Below are 12,663 nucleotides of genomic sequence, written 5' to 3'. Positions count from 1 at the left end.
CTCATAACCATCTATAATAGAATCTGATGCTCTCTTCTGGCACACAGGTGTACACGCAGAGAGAGCACTCGTATACATAAAATAAATACACCTTTTTTTTTTTTAAAGGATCGTAATAAAGAAGTCTGCCCAGAAGGAAGCAGTCACTTTAGCAGCGTTTCTTTCCCAGCACTGAGACTATGAGATAAACAATTAGTAAACAGAACTATTATTACTCCCTAGTCTTTGCACATTTTAAAAAAGACTTATTTATTTTATGTATATGAGTACACTGTAGCTGTCTTCAGACACACCAGAAGAGGACATTACAGATGGTTCTGAGCCACCATGTGGTTGCTGGGATTTGAACTCAGGACCTCTGGAAGAGCAGTCAGTACTCTTAACCACTGAGCCATCTCTCCAGCCCCATCTTCACACATTTTGAACATGAACATATGAATAAGTACTAAATAGCAGGGAAAATCTAGTCTGGGCACTGTGGTGGAAACCTATAATCCCAGTACATGGGAATGTGGAGCATGACGGTCACATGACCAAGGCTAGTCTTGTCTACACAGTGAGTGCAAGGCCAGCCTGCAATCATGAGATGCTACCATAAAATGGGGGGAGCCTCCACCCAGGCTGAGCCCTTTGACCTCTACTCTCCATCTTCCTAACCGGCTGCTGGTCACAGTCTGTGAGAATGTGACTAAAGTCTATCCAATCAGAGCCCTCCCTGAGATGGCAGCTACAGTTCAAAGGGAAGCAGTCCCCGTGGCCCCTCTGACAGGCACAATTGCCTTGAGAAGCGTGGCTGAGCTGCCGTGGTCCTGCACGCTGGCACACAGGGCTGTTCACCCAGGAGACAGGTCTTAATGGTACCGGTCCTGTACACACACCTCTCTGGGCTCCTGCCTTAGGGCTACTGGATAGCTACATTTACTACGGAGAAGGACTGACTAGTGGGAGGAGTGTGCATCAGCTTTGCATGGTAAGTATTCACTGTCCCTGGTACCCTGCCCTTTTCCTATCTATCCATCCTTCATTCCAATCAATAAAGAGCAGTGTGTGCAGAGGACTTTATTCAGTACTTGGGGATATCAGAGTGAGCATAATATTGTTTTTTTCCAGCAAGAACCAAAATAAAGAACAAATTCAAAACTAACTACAATGTGTAATTGGAATTTGTGAATGAGTGCTATGGAGAATACTGCACATGGCTGTGGAGAGGAGGGGCGGCATCTGGTTTAGACAGGGCAGCTTCACTAGAGTCCTGACTTCTCAGCCCTGCAGAGGAAGAGGAGACACTAGGCTGAGGACATAGACCCACGTGGGCAGAAGACACGAACATACGAGGGTCTGTGGCTGTTACAGGAAGCAACCTGCCTTGTTCTGATAGCTGGGCAGAGGGAAGAGGCAGGAGGTGTGGAAGGATATGGACACTGAATACTTCAGGGTCTTAGGAATGGTGACAGGGCCTGACTGGATCCCGACACAGGACTAGACTCAGAAAAGCCAGCTTTCTTGATGTGATCTTGAAGCAAAACCACTGTGGGCTCATAAAAAATGAAACGGAAGGAGGGGACATGGATCTGGGAGTGATGGAGTATGCTGCCAATGGAACAGACACAGATGGATCTGGGACATGCATGGAAACAGAGCCCGTGGGAGCTGGGAGCTGAGTGTGGGGGTAGAGGAGGCAGAAGGGACCAGACGTGACTCCACGTTTCTCACCAGAACAACCAGCAGATGAGAAAATGGGCACAGAGAAGTTAAGGGACTTGCCCAAGCACACAGCTGGCCGATGGCAACTCAGATGGGTCACCTGTACAGCCTTAGTCAAAGTGGGGTACGCTTTTGGGAGCAGGGAACCCTGAGATTTACCTGCTGCTAGTTATTGAAAAGAAGGGTGACAGACTAAGGATAGATAGCTCAGTGATTGAGCCTGTTTGTACAAGCGTGAAGACCCAAGTTCGAATCCCCAGAACCCACATTAAAAAACTGAGCGTGGCTATGTGCACACTAGGAGCCCGAGTGCTATGTGGGTGGAGACAGGATAGTCATTGGGGATTGCAGGCGACCAAGCAAGTTCCAGGTTCAGTCAGAGACCCTGCCTGTAAGGATTAAGGTGAAGAAGTGATAGAGCAGGGTATCCAACACCCTCCGAGCCTCCACGTGCACACAGTTCCTGTGCACACACAGGAGCATACCCTACACACACACAAAAGGGAGCCAAGGAAGAAATTGTGACTTAGGATAACTGAAGCAGGGCAGAGTTGACACAAACATTTTCCTAAGCAACCTGGCTCATCAGATCTCTTTTAGAGCAAGCCTCATGGCTGCCCTCCCTGAGGAGGAGGGAGCACACATACAAGCTGGCGGCTTGGAAGCTGACAGTGTCCAGAGGAGGCTGAGCACACACTACTCCAAAGGCATGGGCCACAGGCACATGCTGTTTATCCAAGTCCAGCCTGTGGCCCGCAGACACATCAGCCCAGAAATAGCTGCCACAGTGACTGGCAAATTCAAGGGCCCCAGCGGATAGCTGGAGTGCCTTTTTCACTTACTCCTGTGACATCTCAGCCCCAGGGGGCAGAAAGGCTTTGGATGATATTTGAACTTAAACATTCAGAAAGCACGCCGGTGTGTACACACAGAGGACAGAGCCACAACTGCAAGAGCGAGATTCCTGTCCTCATAGCACATGCAATCTACACTCAGTGACCTAGAGCTCCAAAGAACTAGGAGATGGGTATGTAGTTCACAGCACCACACAACACGAAGTAATATGGCATGCTCTTACCCATGACTCTTTACTGACTGCCTGAGCCCAGTGGCTCTCCTACCTCAGAATCTTATTAGATACTTGGTTCAGGATCAGAAAAGATAAAGTGGCATATACTTAGAATGGTGCCCTCTATACAACCATGGCTAGGCACATGCTACTGAGAGTAAGCTAACTAGTGAGAGAGTGATGTCCATCCTCCACTTGGGACCTGCAGCCCTCAGACGCTCAGCCTGGCATGGTGACGATTTGTAACAAGTGCATTGTGCAGCCGTAACCTCCCCAGGGTGAGATGATTCATTTGGGTACCTAGCAAAACGTAAATGATTGATGACTGACTACACAATGAATGGGCATTAAAGAAGAGAGAGAAGGTTAAGGGCAGTGAAGGGGGAAAGAATGTGAGAGGAAGGCAGCCAGCTCTGTCATACCACCAGAGACAGCTACACTGAACTGGGATGCTCTGGGGCCTGGGCTGAGGGTGGATCCCATGGCTTTGGGTCACAACAACCTGAGTTAGAACTCTGACCTTTCCAGCAGCTAACTCGGTGTACAGTTCTTAATTTCTCTGAGCTTAAGCTTGCTAAACCAGAAAATGAGGCCCCTTGCCCCCTTTTCTAGGCATGATGATTAAACAGGATTGTGTGTGCGCACGTTTGTGACCCGTGTGCACATGTGTGCATGTATCACACTCATACATACAAAGCCTTGTCACTTCCATCTTCCCCTTTCACATCTCAACTTCAGCTCCTCTGTGTGGTTAAATGTGACTGACAGAAGTGTGTGGTCACCCACTGGGCCTCTGCTGGCCCATCCCAAGCAGGGAGGAGAGGAGTCTGTGGTCCAGTGGACCAAGCTACCCCTGAGATCCAGCATCCATGCTGAGACCCAGCATCTAATACAACAATCTCACTTCCTCTAGCACACAACGGGGGCTGACATCTCTATACAGATTCCTCCTCAAGGCAGCATGGTGGAGGTTCTCAGCTGCCTGAGATCAGCCAGGCCTCTGGCTTTTAGGGGAGATGTGGGGCTGGAAAGGAGGAGAAAAGGGCTGGGGGAAGGGCCATAGGACTCACCCTGTTGATCTGTACCTCAAGAGCCAATGTGCTTATGTGAGTTTGCTTCTTAGAGAACCTTCCTGTCTTTGAAGCCACCCTTCTCAGGCCAATACAGCTACAGCCAGTGGGAGGCCAAGATGGTGGCAATGGCCAGGTGCTCATCCCAGAGAAGGCTGAGAGGACAGAAGAAAAGGGGAAGAGAATCCTGCCTACTGGCCCACAACATAAAGCCCTTGTCCAGGCCCAGGGACATCCTCAGCTCAGAAGCACCGGCTACAGGAGCTTATGTAGGGGCAAACGTTGAGGCTCTGTGCTGGACCACAGGTTCCTCGCAGCATCCGCCTCCTGCCTGCTATAACTGATCCCAGCTGGCCCTTCCCACTTCCTTTAACAACTTCCAACAGGAAAATTGCTGAAGGGGGAAAAAGTGGCTCCTGGCCAGCGGGTTCTGAAGTCATTTCCCTAGTTGCAGCCAGAAACCCAAGCTGTGATGTTCAGACTTAACCTGTGGGGCAAGGGTGGCTGGAAACGGTCAGTAATGAAGGGGTGGGGTTTGCCTCTGACCCATCTCTGGGCCCCCACTTGCAAGCAGGCTGCTGCCTTCTCCTTTGCATCTCTTCAGCAAACCCATTCTCTGCCTGTTCACCAGTGGGAGCTTTGTTTTCCATAAAAGAATTCCAATATCCAACCTTCCTCCCTAGCTCTCACACATGCTTCAATTACCCTCCTCAAGTCAAACCCACGCCCTCTGCTACACACACACAGAGCTCCTGAGCTGGCCCAGGCTCCTCCCAGCCTTTCTCCCTTGTATCTTAGGAGCACAGCTCTGGCTTTTTCCAGCCTCAGGGTCCCCACAGATACCGTTTCCTTGTCTTGGTGCTCTTCCTGCCCTACTCGGGATGAACAACGACTTCCCTGGTGTTGCCTGATGTCTTTCTGACGTGGACTTTCCTTGACTGCCTGGGATGAGTCTGTCTTAGCATCATACATCTCATGCTGGCTTCCATTAGAGCACCTTATGTCAACTCTCAAGTTGTGTTTTACCCAAACCTGGAGCCCATGAGGCAGAGAGTGTCACAGCATCTAATCTCTTGGCTTAGGCACTCTTAGGCAGACACAAGAGCTGTACAGCTCAAGTGTAGTAACAGCCCAACATGCACATACTTTTAACACTCTTGATATCGAAGTGGTTCTCAACCTTCCGAATGCTGTGACCCTTTTATACAGTTCCTCCTGTTTTTGTTATCCCTGCAAGCATAAATCATTTTGTTACTACTTTGTAACTGTAATTTTGATACTGTTATGAACATAAGGTAAATATCTGATATGTGACCCCTGTAAAAGGGTCATTTGATATCCCACCCCAAGAGATCACAACTCATAGGTTGACAATCACTGATATAGAACCTTGAAGAATTCAGTTTGTCTGTGTATCTAAGACAGTGTCCCCACACTGGAGGGGACAGAGCCTTCACATCATTGAGGTTCTATTAAGCAAAGCATCTGTCCAGGATCCGCACTGGTGTGGGGAAAGAAGAGGAATCCAAGATTTCCAGGTAAGAAAAGCCATAGCAGGCTGGGCGGTGGTGGCGCACGCCTTTAATCCCAGCACTTGGGAGGCAGAGGCAGGCGGATTTCTGAGTTCAAGGCCAGGCTGGTCTACAAAGTGAGTTCCAGGACAGCCAGGGATACACAGAGAAACCCTGTCTCGAAAAAAACAAAACAAAACAACAACAACAACAAAAAAAAAAAAAAGGAAAAAAAGAAAAGCCATAGCTGTGGGTGCAGGGGTGAAGCCACTCCCCACCACTGCCCCTAACCACCTGCAGCAGTCAGGAGAGCAGGCCCTGGGGGAGTTGAGACTGATGAGCTGGCCCTGTCCCTCACCGGATGAAGCCCTTGGGGGGTGCAGGCTGCTGTGCACCTCATCTGGGCAGCATAGTAGAGCTAGCCCTGATGGTGAAGGCACAGGTGGGCCAGCCCCGAGGGTGTGAGAGTGGAAGAGCTGGTCCAGCTGCTCACCTTCTGCAGCACCAGGGAAAGTGGGCCCAGATCCTTGACTAAGCAGCACAGTGGAGCTGGCTCTTAGAGGCTTGGGTGTGCCTGAGCCTCCAAGAGCTGACCCTGCCCCTTGCCAATGGTCGCACTGGGTGACCTAGCTGGAGCAGTGCTGGAGAGGTTCCTCTGGTGGTGTAGATAAGGGAGAGTCAGCACACTGACCAGCTCAGCTGCCACCCAGGCCTAGATCCAGGGCTCTGAGTTGCCCCACACCAAAATTTATACAATCCACAAATGGTTGGGGCATGTGAAAGTGCCAGTCTTGCTGACCCAAAGCTGCAGGATCTCCATGACACAGAACAACAAGATAACCAGGAGGCACAGTAAGGATCCAATACTGATGGTGTCACAGAAGCCTGAGATCTCAAACACAACTAATGACTCACTACAACGAACATTTGTAAGTGAAGATGTGTGGACAGAGGGGTATACTGTGGAACACACTGTGATATAACAGCTTCCATGATGAGATGTTTTCTATGCTTTCATTGTTTGTTTGTTTGTTTTGGGTTGGTGTGTGTGTGTGTATGTAAGTGCGTGTATGGTGTATGTGTATGTGGGGTGTGTGTGTGTGTGTGTGTGTGTATGTGTGTGTTTTATTTTCGGGGAAAGGTTATAAGGACAAAGAGCAGATGTGAGTGAGTGGGGAGATGAGTGGGACTGGGGCACATGATGTCAAACTTACAAAGATTCAATAAAAAGTGGTTTTTTTTTTTTTTAAATCTTAAAATAAAATAAAAGAAGAGGCACAGCAGCCTCTGAGCTGTGGAGGGCTGGGACACACTCAGGTGACATTCTGACTAGGGTTCTGTCAACTTGATCCAAGCTAGAGTCATCTGAGAGGAGGGAGACTCAACTGAGAAACCGTCTCTGTAAGACTGGGCTGTAGACACGACTGTAGGTCATTTTCTTAATTAGTGACAGATATGGGAGGGCCCAGCCCATTATGGTTGGGGCCACCCATGGGTTGGGGGACCTGGGTTCTATAAGAAAGTGGGCTGAGCAAGCCAGGGGAAGCAAGCCAGTAAGCAGCACCCCTCCACGCATGGCCTCTGCATCAGCTCTTCCAGGTTCCTGCCCTGCTTGAGGTCCTGTTGTGATTTCCTTCAATGATGAACAGTGATGCGAAGTGTGAGACAAATGAACCCGCTCCTCCCCAAGCTGCTTTTGGCCATGGTGTTTCATCACAGCAACGGTGACCCTAGCTAAGACAGGTAAGGACAAATGAGTCCCAGTGCTCAGTCGCCTCCACGCGCATGTGAACTAGTTAAGTAATAATTAACTTTTTGAGGCAATGTCTTGCTATGTAGCCCAGGTTATCCTTGAAATTATGTAGCCTTGGCTAGACTCCAAATCATGAACTTCCTACTCCACCTTCCTGCATCCTAGGATTAAGGGTGCGTGCTATCGTGTGGTCCTGGCTTGACATCCCTTTATCTTTACCCACCAAGAAAGACACTGTTGCCTGGAAAGTGACCATAAACACTGTCCAGCCCTGTGGCATCAAGTTAAGGTGATGGCTAGCTCACCCTAGGGAGGCAACCTTGTACTTCCTATGGCCTGATACATACATGATCTTGCTTATGTCTTCCTCCTGCCATAAAGCCGTGAAGAGCTACAGTCAGAACAACATTCAAAAGGTGGAAGGGACAAATTCTACCACAGAAAGACCCCCACCCACTCAGGAGGCTTCAGGAGATGCCCTAAGACACATCACCCTGTGGTGAGATGTCAAGGCTGGACCCTTCAGCTGCTAGGCATTCTAGACCTGGTGTGCAGAGGGCCAGAGAGATGCTGAGGAACCTCAATACGCCCAACCTCTGTCCCCACTGATTGTTATCCATTTCTACCACCCTTGGACCAGAAAAGGCTTGCCAAAGGCTTCCCACCTGCCAGATGCCCCGGGGCTAGGTAGGTACAGAGCTTTTTCAGGTACATGAGGCTTCTGTGGGCACAGGCTCACAGGTTTATTCATATGCTGATGTCACGGTGAGCACCTGTGTAAGCAAGTGGTCTCATCCAAACACAATCATTCATAATGACGGATCTCTTCCTCCCTCCCTCCCTTCCTTCCTCTCTTCAGGTGTTGAGGGACTCTGTGTGTGTGTGTGTGTGTGTGTGTCTGGATGTGTGTCTGGGGGAGGTCTCTCAGGGGCGGAGGGGTAAGGAGTAGGGGGAGAAGGGATGTCTCTGTTCCTACCGCAGCAGGCTAGCCGTCCCTTTAGCTTCGCCAGCTGCTCTTTCTAGGGAACAGCCCCCTACCTATCACTGAGCTGCATCCCCGGCCCACTGTCAGACATCCTGAAGAATTCTCTCACTATTGTGCTGTAAAAGAATGAGGTGGCTTTTCTGGATTTACACAAAGGCGAGAATAAGACTGACATCATGCAGAATTCATACTGCACGATCCCATTATAGCAAACAAAAGGCAGGAAGGGAACACGCGGGAGCTGTCAAGTGTCCATGAGTGCAGGAAGGGAACATGCGGGAGCTGTCAAGTGTCAATGAGTGCAGCGTGCATGGAGAGTCCTGGCCAGGGTACCTGGCAACTGCAAACAAGGTGCTTATCTCAGAGCACAGGCACAGGGAGGCCTCCACTCGCTCCCTCCATAAACAACCCCTGCCACTGCACGGGGTGGAAAGCACCTGGAAGGTGCTCTGTGTCTCTCAGCATCCACGGGCCTCTAATTTGTGCCCCATCACTTCCTGCGTGGGATAAGCGACAGGAGCAAACACAAAGAGGTGAAAACACGCAAGGCTGACGCATGAAAAGCCACTGGCGAAGAAACCTGGCTTGGGCCTGTGAGGCGAAGATGTGCTTGTGGGGGACGGGGGTCCCAGCTGTGCCCACAGGACAAACACAGGACATGTGTTCCCCAGGAGACCAATGGGAAAGCGTTGAGAAGACCTTTCTGAAGGACAATGGGACTGAAGTCACTGGAGGAAGACATACAGCAGAGGCACGGACCAGCCTGGTTGAGGGCTTCAGTGACAGAGGCAGCGCGGTTCCAGGAAGCCTCCCAACCGCCTCACAGGACACAACTCTACTGCTCTGGCTTCCCTGTCTCTCAAAGCCTGAGGAGAAGGCTGAAAAAAACTATCTGAACCCTTCCCGATATGGGTAAACTGAGGCTCAGAGGGAAGAAGTGACCTGCTCTGGGATACACAGGGAGAGAAGATCGAGAGGCCCTTGGGACACGCACAGCACCTCAGATTCTGGGTGCCCTCACACCCACACATCAGCGACCACAGAACTCAGGGATGTTCAGCTCCTGTTGGAACGTAGCCCCAACAGCAAGCCCGAGGGCCTTCAGAGGGCGTGTTCAGCCAGGGAGCCATAGAACGTGTAACTCCCATCCAGAACAAGGGGCAGAAGATGCTACACTGCCTGGCCGACTGACCCTGTCACGTTCATATGCACTGGGGACCATTTTTTAGGGGGGGTAGAGGGGAGCTGACTTCTGTGTCTGTACTCCTCAGAAGAGACTCTTTCCAGCTCAAACTTCAGAGTCAAGCAAACGGGGTTCTCTCTAGAAGGATCTACATTACTACAGAGACCTCTAGCCAGCTTCCTGGAGAGGCTGACAGGTTCTGGGACCTCCCCATGGCAGGCTAGGATGCTGAGTGAGGGTTGGAGTGACCTCATGAGGGCATCAACAGGACCTCAGTAAGAGTCAAGTTGTCTTTCCAACCCTTTGGGGATTTGTTAGCTTCCTTTAACAGTAGGTGGGCCAAGGTACTAGGGCAGGCAGGCCAGGCAGATCATGCTACTTAGCTTCTAGTGCCCATGACCTAGGGCCAGTCTGGCACAGTAAGAAGCATGCGATTGTGTTAAAGGGCCAGGCCTCCTGCAGGGTGGAGGGCTCAGAAGGACTGAGAGCCCTGGTCTTTATGCAGAGTCCATATGCACAGACACATCACTGCTTAGGAACACCCAGAGAATGGATGGAAAAGAGAGGATCCTTACTATTGCTTAACAAGCTATTGACGTGGGGAGACAGGGTGGAAGACAGCACCTATCCACACATGAAGATGGGCAGGACATAATCTCTGCTTGAGCAGCTGGCTTCTGAGTGGTCAACTGTCTCCAGGTGAGAGGTCACAGGCAGCAGGCAGTGTTCCTGTTTTCTCACCCCCACCCTCTGTTCCTAGAGCCCTCTGTCCCGAGGGACACTCTGGTTCCCATCATGCACTCGGCCTTGGGGCCTGGTGGCCCATCCGCTCCTCAGATCCACAGGAGCACACAGCTCCTCACTGCTCACTGAGCACACAGCTCTGCTAAGTCATTTGGGACTTCGTGATTCAGCCAGGGCTTGACTCAGCACCAGCTACAGCTCGGCCTTGCTGGGAGGCCTCTAACCCAGCAGCCACCACACGGCACACTCCAAATTATCAGCCACCGCCCTGGGCACACTGGGCCCCATCCCCCAAAGATAGTCTCCCAAGGTCTTGGGGCATAAAACCGGCTGCCAAGTATATCTTCAGAGAGCAAAGAGGTGAAAGGCACACTCAAGAATCCAGCATATTGGATTGAGCCATGCACAAGTCTGTCCTTGTCGCCAGCTCTGTGAACATGCCTGAACTGCTGTGTTCTCATTTGGAGGTACCGACATAGATGCCAGGGATGAGGGAGGTACAATGAGACTCGGGAGACAGTGGCAGCATGGGGACAGCTTGCTTCTGTATAGTCTCCAAATCTATATACTTAAATCTGTGTCCACACTGCATGTCCAACCTCCTTCCTGTATGGCAGAAGACTGACTGATGAGCAGGACGGTGGGCGAGGAGACAGACAGAGATTGTAGCTCATTATACTCTGTGTATATGCTAGATGCACCCACGTGTGTGTGGGCGTGCAACTTTTATCGTTCAAGGAGCCAGTTGCAAAAGGCAGTTTCCCCCAGGCTTCTTCCAGCCCACCCTTTCTGGCTACAATGTGGACCACGCTACACATGAAGGTAACTGGGGCCTAGGATCCACTCACTCCCCAACCCCGTGACAGGACAGGCACATTTCCACCCAGGGATATCTCTTTGGGAAAATCCCAGAGCATTTACAAAGAGTGTCACAGCAAAACTGGTTACTGTCACGTCTAATAGCCAATGGCTGGAGTTGGCTTTTGTCTGGTAACTTATCACACCCACTCAGGAAACATTAATAAAGAAACAATAAATAAGACACAAAAGTGTGAAGCAACAAAAGGAACACACTGGGTTAACCGTCAAATGATGAGAGTAAAACGTGAGATTATTCTAGATGGTCCCCATGGGTACTGTCCTGCAGAAGTACCAGATGAGTGGTACTTCTTACATTCCAATCTGGCAACCACACTTGAAACCCAAAACCAACCAGCCAACCAACCAAACAAACAAAAAACCGGCTGAGCACAGGGACTCACGCTTATAATCCAGCGTTTGGGAGGCAGAGGCAGAAAGATCGTCCCAAGTCTGAGGCTACCCTGCTGGTCTACATATAGAGTCCCAGACCAGCCAGCGATATATGGCAAGACCCTGCCTCAAAACCAATCAACCAATCAACTACACCAAATAGACAGAGGAGAGTAATTTTAATGTTATAAACATATGTTCAAACATATGTCCCTTCAACATGTCACAGACAGGAAAAGTCACACACAAAGTAATTTTATACTGTTTCTTTGGTACCCAGGCTTTAGACTACAGCTCTCATCTCTAAAGGTGCAGGTATGGGGCTACCTGAGACCAGTGGCTGGCTGGTCCTAACCCCTTAGAAATGGGGGCAGGAGGGATACGAATCTCAAAGGGTTGTTTAGTTTTGTTTTCCTGAGTGGCAGCCAGGCAGGATACCCTTCCCTTGTTCTGTTTGCCTCAGAGCCCACACTGAATGGACTTAACTGTAAGCACTAGCAAGGGTTAGAACTGATGCAGGAGATTGTATGAGGGTCGGTCTTTCCCATTTTATGAGACTTGACCTGGTAAAGCACAGCTCCCACCTGGCCGCTTCTGTCAGCTCTGTGAGTGTCGCTCTGTACGCTGACATTGCCCTGTACCCTGACGCCGCCCTGCACCCTGACATAGCCTCCAAGGGCACTGTTGGCTAAGAGGTAAGGTGAGGTTGGGTGGGATGTGGACAAATGGAAAAAGATGGACTGAAGGAGACGATGCAGTTTAGGCAGTCGGGAGAGGACACTGAGCTGAGCTCAGGCTCTTGTTTCCCAATCCCATGGCTGCCACCTGCCAGCTGTGTGTCCTCAAGTATGACAGAAGAATGGCAAGACCTTCTTTATAGAACTCTGAGTAGAGTGAGATCACCTAGTTTCCTTTATTATATGCATAAGTGCTTTGTTTGCACGCATGTGTGTGCATCGTGACTGTGGAGGCCAGAAGAGGGCATCTGATCCCCTGGATCTGAAGTTACAAATGGCTGTGAGCCACTGTGTGGGTCCTGGGTCCTGGTACTGAACCCAGGTCCTCTGCAAGAGCAGTAACTGTTCTTCTTAAGTTCTGGGCCATCTCTCTAGCCCCAAGGTTACAATGTCACAGTACTAAATACAATAATGTCTGTCATAGAGTCAAGAATTCCAGGAAAGGTCATTGTCATGATGATCAAATGAATGGCAGTTTGGTGGGGCTGTCCCAGCTTATGTGTCAATGGCACCTGGGGCACTTGCTATAGCCACAGGTACCCTGGGTTGCTCCTGGTTGCTGCTGTTCCCCAGCTTGCATGCCATCCTCTGCCCCTTCCCAAGAGCAGAGCATTTCCCACCTCCATCTCAGCCATTCTCAAGTTTGGATGTGGTCC

The 12,663-nt window shown here is 50.4% G+C and overlaps 1 protein-coding gene across 3 annotated transcripts in view; it reads right to left on the bottom strand.

Moving 5' to 3' along the window:
* The window catches only part of Ksr1 (kinase suppressor of ras 1), a 132,675-nt gene that overhangs the window by 48,056 nt on the left and 71,956 nt on the right, over positions 1-12,663 (bottom strand). The window lies entirely within an intron of this gene.

The sequence above is a fragment of the Mus caroli genome, unplaced genomic scaffold (genome assembly GCF_978045245.1).
Source record: "Mus caroli unplaced genomic scaffold, Mus_caroli_1 scaffold_13, whole genome shotgun sequence".
NCBI lineage: Eukaryota > Metazoa > Chordata > Mammalia > Rodentia > Muridae > Mus > Mus caroli.
The sequence above is the reverse complement of the archived record's forward strand: the minus strand, read 5'-3'. Positions and strand labels throughout refer to the sequence as shown.